Consider the following 14,348-nt stretch of genomic DNA (forward strand, 5'->3'; position numbering starts at 1 on the left):
AAGAGGTTTCTCTGAGGAAGAGCCTTTCAAATTAAGGCCCAAATAATGAGAACCGAGCTATGCAAAGATGAGTGAAAGGAGCAGTCCAGTGGGACTGTAGAACCAGCTCAAAATGGTCCTATCCTGTTTGTAACAGGATTAACTGCGTTGCTTTTCAGATATAACAGACCAAAACTGCAAGAAATGCAGCCCAAACACAAGCAGTGGAGAGAATTTTGACTTCCAGATGCACCTGAAACCAAAGTCTTGCCCCTGCCAGAACCTAAGCACCGGAATATGACCAGAATTTGAACACCGGAGCCCTTTTAGAAGCACAGGGTCATTGTTCAAGAAGATCCAGTGCAGAAGCCCTTTGCTGTATCTTATCACAAATACCCAAATTCCAAAGCTCTCCAATCAAACCTTGCCGCCAGCACTTCCACACACCAGCCTGTTCCCTCAGACCCCCTAAACTCGCCCCAACATTTGTAAGGGGGAGACAGATTTGAGGGATCTCCTGTTTCCTTACTGGGTGATCCATGAATAATAAAAGCTCTTTCTTTATCTCAAAAGCCAGTGTCATCGTTTCAGGTTCTATGAGCACTGGGCAGCGGGAAGAGGAAGTCAAAAAGAAACAGGGTCCTAGACATCAAGTCACTCGCCAGCTACTCAGTGAGACAGACATTACCCCAGGGAACTGTAGCACAGTGGGGCTCCTGCTACACTAGCCATGAGCACAGCACTCTGAGAGCCCAGAGGAAGGGGTAATAATCAGAGCTGAGAATTGTGAAAGAGCTGTGTCAAGCACGGCGTATAAAAATGTAGAGTAGCACTGTGAGGACTTAAAGTTTGCCTTCATTAGAGACATCTCTTAGGAACAGATTGCTGGGCTCCACGCCACACTTATTCAGGGTCTCTGAGTGGGCTGCATGGAAATCTCTGTGTTTCACAAGCACTCTACTGAGGGGAAGACACTTTGAAACCCTATGGTTTAGAGAAGAGGCCTTTGGAGTCAGAAAAATGACTTGGACACATGGTTTACATCTCACTTTCCTCCTCTGTCAAATGAGGGTAATAATACAGTCTTCCTCATTGTGTAAATAGGAGGATTAAGTCAGATAGTATTTGTAAAGTGTCACTATTATGGCTATTGTAAGAAAAGTATAGCTTTGACCATAACTGAGTGAAGAGCTGACCTAGTGTCCCAGAGCTCTCAGCACGTCTCTGAATCTTCTCTTACCTTACGGGGGAAACGACAGTGGCAAGGTCACAGCTATTGGGATGAGAGAGGGGAGACTGGAGAAGCATGAGTCAAGGCTGGGCAGGGGGCAGTTTCCACTGGGGGTGGAGAACAGTGAACAGCTGTGAAGTTGTCAAAGGTTTGTAGGAAGCAACTGGCTTTGCTTCTTTTTTAAAAAAATATTTTTATTGTTTATGTTGTTATAGTTCCCACTTTTTCTCCCTTCCCCACCTCCACTCAGGCCCACCTTCCCCTCTCCCCAGGTCAATCCTCTGTTGTCCTCCAATATCATTGGTTTGCTTCTTTATTGTTTTCTTCTTCTTTTTTTGCACTTCCTCCTTTTATATGCAAATTATTTAATGTCTTTCCTTTCCTAAGACCCAAGGCTAGTCTTTGGCTAAATAGAAAGTCATCTTGTTTAAAAAAGAGGACCCTGCATAATATTGAATGTCAAGTATAATTGAAAAACACAAAAACATTTTTTAAATAATGTTTTTTAAAAAAGAATCCAGATGTAAACAATAACGTTAACGGAGCCACTTTAAGATGGAGCCAGAGCTGCCATAGCAGAGGAACTGCCTTGCATATATTTTACCTCAAACATTAGAATGTTTAAAACAAGGTAAACTAGCCATTGGACTGGTTTGTAAAGATAAAAAGCTGTTACTATGACAACTGGACTGAAAATTTAAAACTTGGTTCAGAATTAACATCATTATGTTATATTATCTGCAGCAATAGAAATAAATGTCTTCCCTCTAATGACGTTGTAATGGGTAGCAAAGGGGAGGGGCGGAAAGTAGCAAAGCATATTGCTCACAGCCCTGTGGGGAAGGGGGGGGATGGGGGTAAGATGATGAATCAGCAGGTAAGATGCTTTTCATAACAAAAGCAAGTTCACAGCTGTGCTGCTGCCCTGGGCAAAGGTCTACGCCACGACTTTCAGACCAGTCTTATGGGAACTCCCCTGAAGGTAACTGCTTTTCTCTTGCTGCTTTTAAGATTCTCTCTTAATCTTTAACATTTGGCATCTTAATCATGTGTCCTGCAGTGGGCCACTCTGCATCCATCTTGTTTGGGACTCTATGCTTCCTGGACTTGCATGTCTATTTCTTTCACCAAATTAGAGAAGATTTCTTCCACTATTTTTTTCAGATAGATTTCCAATTTCTTGCTCTTTCTCTTCTCCTTTTGGTACCCCTATAAGGCAAATGTTGGACCTCTTAAAGTTGCCCCTGAGGCTACTTATACTATCCTCATTTTTTTGGATTCTTTTTTCTTCTTGTTCTGCATGGTTGTTTTTTACTTCTTTATGTTCCAAATCATTGATTTGATTCTCGGCTTCATCCACTCTACTGTTGTTTCCCTGTAAATTGTTCTTTATTTCAATTAGTGTATCCTTCATTTCTGACTGGGTCTTTTTCATGCTGCTGAGGTCCTCACTAAGTTTCTTGAGCATCCTTATAACTGGTGTTTTGAACTCTGTATTGATTGCTTATCTCCATTTCATTTAGCTCTTTTTCTGGACTTTTGATCTGTTCTTTCATTTGGACCATGTTTCTTTGTCTCCTTGTTTTGGCGGCCTCCCTGTGTTTGTTTCTATGTGTCAGATAGAGCTGCTATGACTCCCTGTCTTGGTAGCATGGCCTAATGTAGTAGGTGTCCTATAGGGTCCAGTGGCACAGCCTCCCCTATCACCCAAGCTGGGTACTCGAGGTGCACCCTTTGTGTGGGATGAGCACACCCTCCTCTTATATTGAGCCTTGGTTGTTGTTGGCAGGTCAATGGGAGGGATTTATGTAGGCCAGTCAGCTGCAAGAACTGGCTGTGACCACTGTCCACCAACCTTCACCCTCTGTGGAGGATCAGCTGTGCAGGGACAGGGTGGTGGTGCTCTGAGGAGGTCTGTAGCTGTCCACTGGGTGTGTTGGCCCTGGGGTTTCCTGGGTGGTGCAGGCCAAGGTCAGCCCTCACCTGTGGTTTACCCATGGCACCCTGCCTGAGCTGTAAAGCAACCTGAGATGGCTGCTACTTGTGATGGGCTTGGAGATTCCCAGGTGAAGCCAAGCTGTGACTCTAATATGGCTACTGCTACAGGGCTCATTGAAGCCAGCTGTTGCTTGTTTGATAGGATTTAGGAGCCAAGACCAGCCATACTTATGGGAAAGCAGGCAGGGTGGGCCCGTAAGTTGCATTGGGCAGAGCCTCTGTGTATCTCCAAAGTGGGTTACACAGTGTTAGCCCGTTAGATGGAGTCTCAGATGTGGCACCAACCCAGTGGCTCTGAGGGTGGAGGGCTTAGCTAAGGGATAATGGCCTCTGCTCTCCCCAATGCCAGACACTTCAGTCGCTCCCTGGATATCACTGGTGCCCTTCAAGCTGCCACCCTGGTGCTGGAGCTCAGAGGGAGCGAGTCTGAGTAGGTGAGTCTGTGTGCGGATTCCCCAAGAGGAACTGCTTAGGGCGCCAGCAGCCTCCTCTTCTGACTTAATCACCACTGGTTTTCGAAGCCAGAATTGTGGGAATTTATCTTCCTGGCACTGGAGTCCTGGGCTGGGGGTCCTGGTGTGAACCTGGGAATCCTTGTTCCCAAGATATCCCTCCAAAATTTTTATCCATGTAAATGTAGGGCCAGCCTGTTCTGTGTCTGTGCCCCTCCCACCAGTCTGGATGGATGTAGTTTCAATTTCATAGTTGTCAGACTTCAATTCAACTCGATTTCTGACATTGCTGAGTGATGGTTGTTCTGTATTTTAGTTGTATTTTTGATGTGGTTGTGTGAAAAGGCGAGCCATGTCTGCCTACACTGCCATTTTGGCCCGAAGCCTCCAGAGTCAATGCAGTCATACTTTTGAAAGGGAAACTCAAGAGTTAAAGATTTTAGCCTTATTTGATTGATAGGTTTATGTGACTAATGCATGTGGAAAGCTATTATTCCAGGAAATGGAACAACATGACCACATGACTCCAGGATGTCAACAGGACATTCAGCCATTGTGCCCCAAGGGTCCAGAAGCCATAGAGAAGGCATTGGAGGCACTGAGTTACAGGGAGGGAGTGCCAGTGGTGCCAGGATGCAGATAAAGAATTGTTGATCAACAGATAAAGAACTCCCAGGAAAATCGCTGCAACTCTTATTTGACTAACCTTTTTTCCAAACCCTTATCTATCCTTTTAATTAATTAAGTTTTTTTCCCAAACCCCTTGCCCACCTTTTCTTCTCCTTATAAAAAGGTCAGCTTGAAATGAGATGTTAAGATGGGTTTTGAGGTTACATAACCTTCTGTCTTCTCAGATTGCCGCTGTCTGAGACGGTGCCCATAAAGATGCAAACCTTGTCTCCACTCACTGCTTCTGGTAGTGACAGGCAGCATGAACACTGGCCTTTCTGGGTTCGCTTCCCTCTGTATGCTGTGCAACCACTCTGAGGAAAACGAGAGCACTATTCTATCAGAAAAGCATAACACATGAAGCCATTATTAGTTACTAATGACTCAGGGTAGCCGACTGTCCCATTTTAACAAACAGTGAAAAAGTTCCCAGGATGCGAAAATTTTAGAGATAAAATTGGGGATCCCTGGTCAAGCCAGGATGAATTGGTCACTGCAAGTTAGTGGGTAACCCTTTTAACTTCTGACCCATATGGTCCAGTCTATGCATGAAGTCTTATTAAAGGAAGCCTAGACCAAATATCTATTGGTAATAAAAAGGAAATTACATTCTAATTTGCTGCTTTAAAAATGTACTAAAGCTGATTCTTTAACTATGCTAATATGAACTATTTAAATCTTTTTTCCCTCTTCCCAACTATCTTATACCCACATTACTTCAGCTCCTTTCCTTTAACTTCTAAAATTCTCTTATTCCTATATTTTGAAAATAACCTCTTTCCCTTCTCTTCCCACCTCTTAGATTCTACTTTTGTTGCCATCTTTCACGATAAATTCTGAGAACTGATTTGGCAGTGAGAGAGAAGACACTCCCTGGGGAGGGGGGTGTTGCAGGAGAGAAACTAAGCAGTCTTTTTCACCATTCACTTCCACGGGGGAAGAAAAATCCCAGAATTATTTACATGGAAACCACATATGTATTAATTTATGGGCTTTTTCCCACTAAGAATAGCTAGAGATGAAAGCAGGGGGGTGATAATATCATAATTGTTGAGTTTTGCGTGGATGTGAGGAGGGAAAGAGAAGATACACCCAGACAGGCTTGTATGCAGAGCAGCCGCGGCGAGGCTGTGAGGCTGGCAGTGCTCAGCACTAATTCTTGAGCACTGAGCAAGGGGCACAGGTCAAAAGTAAGGCCACAAAAGGGGAATACAATTTGCTGTTCTATAATACTGGATAAAGCCAATGTTACCTTCTCTTGCTTACACCCTTATTTTTAGCTCATTTCTCCCCAGCGTTGAGTCCTTTTAAGCCTAGTTACCATTTGGCCAACTCTTTTGCCTTTCTTTCGAATGTTTTGAAGTCACTACACAACCCACCACACAATCTTTTATTTAGCAAAAGTGTTCTAAAACACAGGACATAAGCTCTGAAAGGAAACTTAAACTGTGAGGTCACTGCTATAATATTAAATGCTAATGAAATTAAATGAGGATAAAGACATTTCTCATGAATGCACTTTAGAAAAACAGACAGTAGTTCTGGACTCTTCCTCTGTGAATTTAAGTGGTTTGTTGTATTTCCTACACATAAAATAACCCCCCCAATAACTCTCATGATTCATATTTTGAATGCCATAATTTGGAATCACTTATCTCACTTACAAAAATGACTTCTTTCGCTTCAAAAGATCAAAGCATCTGAAAGACAAGGAACTGGCCGCGGGCAAGGACGTCTACGTCTATTTATGGGATTCTGAGTACTGCGGGATGACTGGAGTTGTTTTCGTACTTCAGGTTCATGGTGACGCTGCTCTTTCTTTTTCATAAATGTCACTCTTAAAAAAACTTGCCCTGCCTTTTTCAGAGGCAGATGATGCTTTTCATTTGATTAAATCCAATTCAATAACTAAGAGTCTGTTGAACTCCTGAGTGGGTTAAGTATGTGTTTCATCTTCACATTTGGTATATAAATTATTCTATTATCGCCATAGCCATAATTTTCTTTTGCAATCCTATATTGAGCTGTTCTGGAAGTGATTTCTTGATAAGGACTGCCTAATTCTGGTGACAAGATAAAGCTAGGGTCTAGCAGGTTGGGAGTCTAGTCACACCACCCCCTGCACAGTCCTGAAACAGACACTCAAATCCACTGGGGGCTGGAGACGCCCTCAGACAAATGCTCGTTTCCCTTCTTGCTTAACTCATGTTTTCCACCTTACGTTGACGCTGGATTTACAGATACCTTAGTTTTCTTGCCATCTCCAAGAAACACTAAATATATCTTATACTTTTTTTTCATGAAGATTGAATTGTTTGTATTGATTGGAACATTTAAGACAGCAAGTGTTCTGTGGTGCCAGAGACCCTACAGTTGCTCTTAGAAAATAAAAGTTTGGTCTGGTCTAATAATAATGTACCCGCATTTCCTGCATGTGTAATAACAAAAATACTAACTTATCCAAGTGGCTACTCCTTTCCCCTCAGTCTGTTTCTGACTTGCAAACTTACAACAGAACAAGGGGGCATTTTAGGCTTTTCTTCTGTTTCTTCTAGTACTTGCAGCTGTTGCTTTAGACTCACCCATCGTCAAGCATAGGGGAAGAGAGAGAGCTGTCTTCACTAGAGTATCGTCAAATAGACAAATTCAAATATGAACTGACGAGTACAAACGTCTATCATTTCATTTGTACTTTGACACAGTCATCTGTACTTTCATGCAGTCAGTGGAAAAATTAAAAATTTTAACTTATATTAACATTACAAATATAACATATTTGAATTATCTGTAATTTGATAGTTGGAAAAATTAGAAATTTTAATTTATGTGAATGACAAAAATAGGAAGTACTCGTGAATAAATCTAAAAGAGATATACAAAATACTTGTATAGAAAATTATAAAGAAATTATTAGAAGAGACCAAAGAACACTTTAATAATGGAGAGATGTTTATGGATAAGATGAGTCAGTATCAAAAATATGTCAGTTCTTCCAAATTTATCTATAGATTTTAAAAAATATTTTATTTATTTTTAGAGAGGGAGGAGGAGGGAGGGAGAAAGAGAGGGAGAGAAACATCAATGTGTGGTTGTCTCTCATATGCCCCCTACTGGGGACCTGGCCCACAACCCAGGCATGTGCTCTGGCTGGGAATTGAACCAGCAACTCTTTGATTCACAGGCCAGCACTCAACCACTGAGCCACACCAGCCTGGGCTTATCTATAGATTTAATAAAATCCCCAACATAGTGTTTTTGTTTCCTATTGTACTTGATAAACTCATTCAGAATGTACAGAGTTGAACAAAGGTCAGGAGTAACCAAGACTCTGCTAAAGAAGGAAAAGCTATGTGGGGGACACCTGCCCCATCAGTTATCAAACGCTGAATGACACAGTGTTGAACTGGCGCAGACACAGACAAACAGAGTACTGAAGGAGACTGTAGTGCCCCAGACAGACCCACTACTACATGGATTTATGGCAGAGAGAGAATCAAAGACCAGAGGACAAAGTATGGAATATCAGTCAATGGTTCTGGGACATTCGGATGTCTTTATCACTTACCTACTGCTACATGACAGCATTTCCTGGCTCCTATTTTGTGCTTAAAATAAAAAAAACCATTTGTTGATTTCAACAATTTGGGCTGGGATCAGTTGGGTGCTTTTCTCAACTGGCTTAGTTAGCTCACTCACGTGTCTCTGAGCAGCTAAAAATTCAGGCTGATCTGCTTCAGTGTTGGTTGGCTGTTGAGGGAGTGACAAGCCCAACTGGGCTGCACGCCTCTCGTCATGCAGCAGGTAGCCCAGGTTTGCACACAGCGTGTTGACTGACGTGACCGTGGAGAGCAGTAGTGGTCTAGGTCCGAGTTAGCACTAATGGTGAAATAAGTCACCAGACCAGTCTGAACTCAGGGGTGGGGAAATAAACAGCTCTTTATGGAAGAAGCCACAAAGTATTACAGCCATCTTTGCAATCTAGTACAGCCTGTCCTTTGGACAAAATGATTATCATTCCTTCCACATGTAAGACCCCCCAAATCTTATCTAATTATGACATCAGTCTAGTGTGGGATCTGAATTAGATCAGTTGAGTCTCCTCAGATGGGCAAGACTTCTGAGGTTATTCCTTTTCCATAAGGAAAGACCCAGATTTTGAGCTAAATAACTTCCTCTGATTGCTTCCTACCAGTAAAAAAGTGAGGATTCTAGAGGCTATTATGTAATTTGAGCAATCTCACTTTCCGCAATCCATGTGTGTGGTAATCACACGGCTCTCTCAAAACTTTGTTGTCTCCTTATGGGTCTGACTTGAGTCTACTTGGTTCAAGAAAATCCACACCCACAATTCTTTTAAGAGAGAATTTTGTGGGCCTGTCAGGCTGGTGTGGGATAACACCCTTAAAATATTTGGACTCTCTCCCCCTTTTTTAATTGAGAGGACCCTCTAGATATCATCTTAATCCTTTGAAATGCCCTGGTAAGATTCGAATAGCCACACTTTGACATGGTCTTTGGCCTCAGGTTTCTTTCACTTGGAGAATTTTACTGGCTGTGCTCCCCTGGGCGTCCAACCTGAGGCCCTCGGGCTACATGCAGCCCAGGATGGCTATGACTGGGGCCCAACACAAAATCATACATTTATTTAAAACATTATGAGATTTTTTTTTTGTGATTACGTGTTGTGATGTATTTAATGTGTGGCCCAAGACAACTCTTCTTCTTCCAATGTGGCCCAGAGATGCCGAAAGTTTGGACCCCCCTGCAGGATTAGCGGTGAGAAGCAGTTTTATTGTCTGTATGTTCCCTCTCAATTCTTTCTTCAGCTCTTTTCTTCCTTCCTAGACAGCTAAATGAAACCAATGAATACTTTCAACCTTTTGCCAGGAAAACATCTTGCAAGGTCCCTAAATTCATTAGAAATATACAAATTGTTAATCTTCCAAGTTACTGCAGGCATTCATTTTGCCAGTTGTTTTTAACAACATGATACATATTTTCACTTTTCTGGCCTGCTATAGAAATTTCCTCACTCTTTCCCAGCTACCACTAATAGTTTGCTCACCCTTTTTCTAGTTATTCCTACTGGGTTCTGAATGTTTTTCAGCCTCTGCCCAATTCAGAGACCCAAGGCTCCATGTTTTAGGTTTTTGTTACAACAGCCCCCTGCTTCCAGGTACTGATTTCCACATCAGTTAGTTTTGCTGTGTAACCAAGCACTCTAAAACTTAGTTGCTTAAAATAGCAATCCTTATTTAACAGCTCTTGATCCTGAGGGGTGGCGTTTTGACTGGACTCAGGTGGAAAGTTTTCCTGTTGGTCTCAGGTGGCCCTTATGCTTCCCCATCAACTGGTCGTCAATGGCCTCACTCACATGTCTGGCAGGTAGATGACGTCCATGTGACTTCTGGCCCCATGTCATCCTCCAGCAGGCTAACTCAGGCCCCTTTACAGGGCAGTGGCGGCAGGGTTCACAAGAGCAGCGAGAGAGCTAGTCCCGATACACAACCACTCCTCAATCTCTGTTTGTGTAATCGTTTCTACTACTCCTTTCTTTTTCCACATGGCCAAGTTCAGATTCAAGGAGTAGAAGAATAGACTTTACCTCTTCTTTGGAGTAACAGCAAAGTCAAATTGTAAAGGATATGCATCCAGGCATGGATAGATACCTTTACAATCTATCAATAAAATGAAATGGAACAAATATATAAAATAGTAGTGTTTATTTGATTTTGTATATTAACCATAATCATAATGATGATGCACATAAATTGATAATTTAGTAACATTTTTGATAATTTGTAAAGTGACAAGAGCTTGCACTAGGAATAGGAGTGTCAACTGAAGTTTTCTTACTATTTATTTGTACATGCATAATTAGCATTTTCAATCAGTTCCTAGAATATGTTTTTTTTTTTTTTTTTAAGTCACCAACACTTCTTTCTTGGCCAGACTAAAAGGGAATTTATGAACTCCTTCTCCCTCCCAGAGGCTCGTATGAAAGAACCAGCACAAAGTCTGATCTCACAAATTATCGTACCTTGGTCTGGCCAGACTAGGGAGTACTTCTTGGTGCACTGACCCCAGAGCAGCCCTGATACCGAGGGCAGAGGGCAGAGCAGGGTGCTGGGAGGCTCTGTGTGTGTCCCCTGCTCTCTAAGGGACTGATTTCCCGTAGCACTGATTTCCCTTAACACCCTGTTAGCACTTTTCATTCAGTATCTGGCCTCACCAGGAACACTGCCAGCCTCATTTCCAATTTGGTTTCACTGTGTAAAATCCAGAGGAAACCTGTTTTTGTCACCTTTTTCCAGGGACCAGCCACACCATAGGCAGGAATGGCATGGGGGCAGGGCAGCAAGAGCTGAGGCCTGGGCATTGGAGGCGGGTGGAATTTAGGAACGCTATTTGGAGCAGGTCCTTGAAGGGGTGTAAGAAAATAAGTTAGACTATGCCCAAAGCACCTGAAACTGGACAGGGATTTCATTGTAATCAGTAGTCCAAGTGCCCTGGAGGGGAACAGGAAGAGGATGTGTCCTGGAGAAGGTAAACTAGGGCTATGCAATCTGTGACAGAGGTTGGGTTTGGCTCAGTCTCTGCTAGTCCTACTGGCTGGCCAGAAACACTCTGCTGTTTCCTGGTCTGCTCTTGAATTTATTCTGTCACAGCAGAACTGACAATAATTATAGCTCTGTCCACTTTTCTCTTCCCTTGCCCCATATGTACATTTCTTTCTTTCTCCTTTCCCTGCTTTCCTCCTGTGACAGAAAAGAAAAAGTCCATCTCCCTGGCAGTAGCAGAGTCAGACACTAGACACCAAGAATTGCAGTGGAGAAAGATCGGCCATTTTATTATGAATGGTGCCATCCAGGAGAAGGAGGACCTAAGCCTCAAAAGCCCAGACTCCCTGATCCAGCGGTTGGGGCAGGTTTTTAAGGGTATATGGGGAACAGGTATGCAGAAGTGCTGGTGCGGCTAGTTTTAACTGGAAGACTTGGAACTCGTCATTTATGGTAAGGATCTTCCTGAACAGCGGACCATCTGCTTCTAAACAGGGAGCAAAGGGACTTAGACATTGAGCTTAGTGAAGTGGGGTGCATAATTGTGTTTGCTTCACCAGGAAGCTGCAGCTTTTCACCCTCCAGGGAGCCACAAGCATTGTGCTCCACAAAGGTGAGTAGAACAACTCCCTTCCCCCATTCTGGTACCAGATTGTTGGGGGTCACAGATGGAGGTGCTGGACCACAGAGGCCTGTCAGTCTAACTAGGGGGTGTGGACCCAACCAAAGCCCACAAAAGCCTGGGAAATTGATTGGTCATTTTGAAAAAGCATTTGGTCCATCCCAAGCCCAAGTTAATATAATAAAGAAGTTCTGGTTCTCTTTCTCTCTCTCTCTTTCTGTCTCTTTCTCTGCCTGTGGCCCACAGTCACACGGCATACATGCCTGTCTTCTCCACAGCCATGCTGTCCTAGCAGCCACGTGGCCTGTGGTCGTGCACACTCCACATGCAGGCTCCAGGAGGGACACGGCTCAGCAATGGGCTGCAGCTAGAAACATGTGCTAAGCTAGACAGACCCTGAACTGCGCTGTATTTTAATATGGAGCAGAAACTCTGGGCAGTGGCCTTCACCTGGCTCTACAGAAGATAAGACTGGAAGTTTCCTTGGCAAGATGGATGGAGGCAGGACATTAGGGAGTCAAGAGGGGAACCCCCTTAATTTTACATCATCAGTAGAGTTTACCACAGAGCCCCGTTCTCCTGTGCGGGTTTCAGGAAATTCTTTTCCTCTTGACACTGCAAGAACTCATTCTCCACTGATAACGCCATGAGAAACTGAACTTATTCTAACCTTACTGAGAAATAATGAAGACAGTAATTGCGTGGGCTAGATACAGGGGCAGGGCAGCTGTGGGAAGTACTGATAAAGAATTATGAAGCACAAAGTGTCAGAGTAAGGGAACCACCTACACCGAGAATTACTTACGATTGAGAATTACAAAAAACAGGATGTCAGAGTGAGCTCAGGGTAACTACTGATACAATGGAATAACTGCTGAAGTTTTACTAAAAAGGAAGATGATGAATTGTAGCTTCCATTCCATAAAAATAAAGCTGAAAGTCCATTATAGCTTTGCAGTCATTTGCTGGCTACCGACATGAATTCAGTTTTTTGTTTTGTTTTGTTTGATTTGTTTTGCTCAATAATAAAATTAGCTCATTTACATTTATAAATTGGCTCATTCAACTGGGTTTACATTTATTTTTTGCTCCAACAATGTAGAATAAATATTATGTTTGTTGGTTTGGGAATCAGATCAGTCTGACCTAAAACATCCTTTTCTGCAACTTACAGGCAGGAATGTAGGTTAAGTTTTAACCTCTCTGAGTTTCAATTTCTTCATTTGTAAAATTGGAATGATAATAGCTACCTTGCAGCATTGTTCTAAGGTTTAAAGGTACTTTTGTAAAGCCTCTGGTCTGTGGTGCTTAGTACTTAGTAGGTATTTCATAAGTGAAAGGAATGCTGCTTATTACAAGTTAATTAAATTAGGATGTGTGGGTTTTTTGCATGGAATATTATGTCACCATTTAAAATAAAATTTCCCAAAGACTATTACTATGGAACAAGTGCTTATGGTAAAATATTTTTGTGTGAGCCGTCATCTGATTTATAAAAAGATACAAATATTAAAATGATATAAAATATCATTTTCAAAACAACATAAAAAAAGTGAGTATATTAGCCCTGGCTGGTGTGGTTCATGGATTGAGTGCAGGCCTGTGAACCAAAGGCCCGGGGCTTTGATTCCCAGTCAGGGCACATGCCTGGGTTGTGGGCCAGGTCACCAGTAGGGGGCGTGTGAGAGGCAACCACACAACGATGTCTCTCCCTCTTTCTCTTTCCCTTCCCTTCTTTCTAAAAATAAATAAATAAATAAAATCTTTTTTTTTTTTTAAAGTGAGTGTATTTAACCATACTGGGCTCATAACAGAGCACATGGGTGAGTGGAACAATAATAACTTATTCTGTACCATGTTTAATAAATTGGCAACAGAGAAAGTTAGTTGAAGGAAAGCAGAGGAACTTTGTCTTTTAAGCATTAGAACTGAGGGGCTCCATAATCATCTGGCATCCACTCCATGTTGTTCCTATAGAAATGTACATGATGGGAACTCCAGGGATCTTCCTGATTCTTTGTTTAAGGTCCTAGTCGACCTTGGCCACAATGCAACTCTTGTGCTGAGTTACTCTCTGTACTAAGCAGTCATCTGCGTAAGTTCATTTGTGTGTGCATGGTAATCGTTCAAATCTTGGACCCCTGGCGATCCTTAGAGCCACTCGATATTTCTCTCCCAATTTCCCACCTTCAGCCACCACGCAGTCAGTTAGTTATACGAGGATGTATACTTGGCGTGGGGATGTCCTACCACTGACGGCACTAAGTCCAGTTCAGCCGTAATGGAAAAGTTGATAAAGTTGGTATCCACCAGGATGTGGTACGTCGGGCCCAGTCATGTGTCACATCGAGAGAATAAGAAGGAAAGGTCTTTGGGGACTTCTCTTTCCTTGAATGCACTGCGATCTTTCTTTTCTTTCTTTTTTGGTTTTAATCTATCCTTTTCTTTAAGCTTCTGATCTCTCAGACTAAGCATTCGCTTCATGGTCACATGGCTCCTTGTTTTCTTATGCTTCACCATGTTCATGCTCTGCTCTTGTTTCTCCCAGAATATGGTAAAATATTAAGAATAAAGGCAGGTTACAGAAGTGGCTATGCAATTTGATTTAAACAATGCAGATACAACCTTTGTAAGAAAGAAATGGTACTGGTACTGATCAGTATTTAATTGGAACCCTGGAGTTGACCCTTATTTTTGCTGCAAATCCAGAAAGGTGAACCTTGTCCTTATTCTGAGTGGGTCATACTTTGATGACATGCCAAACTGTGGTAACTTGGAGTTCATTTTTTGAAAATAATTAACAATAAAAAATGTCCTCTACATAAATTTTTTTTTAA

The 14,348-nt window shown here is 42.4% G+C and overlaps 1 pseudogene; it reads right to left on the reverse strand.

Annotated features, from left to right (window-relative positions):
- Positions 1-13,433: 13,433 nt before the first annotated feature.
- On the reverse strand, positions 13,434-14,055 carry LOC112302542 (rRNA-processing protein FCF1 homolog pseudogene; annotated as a pseudogene).
- Between the last annotated feature and the right edge of the window lie 293 nt (positions 14,056-14,348).

Source organism: Desmodus rotundus, chromosome 2 (genome assembly GCF_022682495.2).
Source record: "Desmodus rotundus isolate HL8 chromosome 2, HLdesRot8A.1, whole genome shotgun sequence".
Taxonomy (NCBI): domain Eukaryota; kingdom Metazoa; phylum Chordata; class Mammalia; order Chiroptera; family Phyllostomidae; genus Desmodus; species Desmodus rotundus.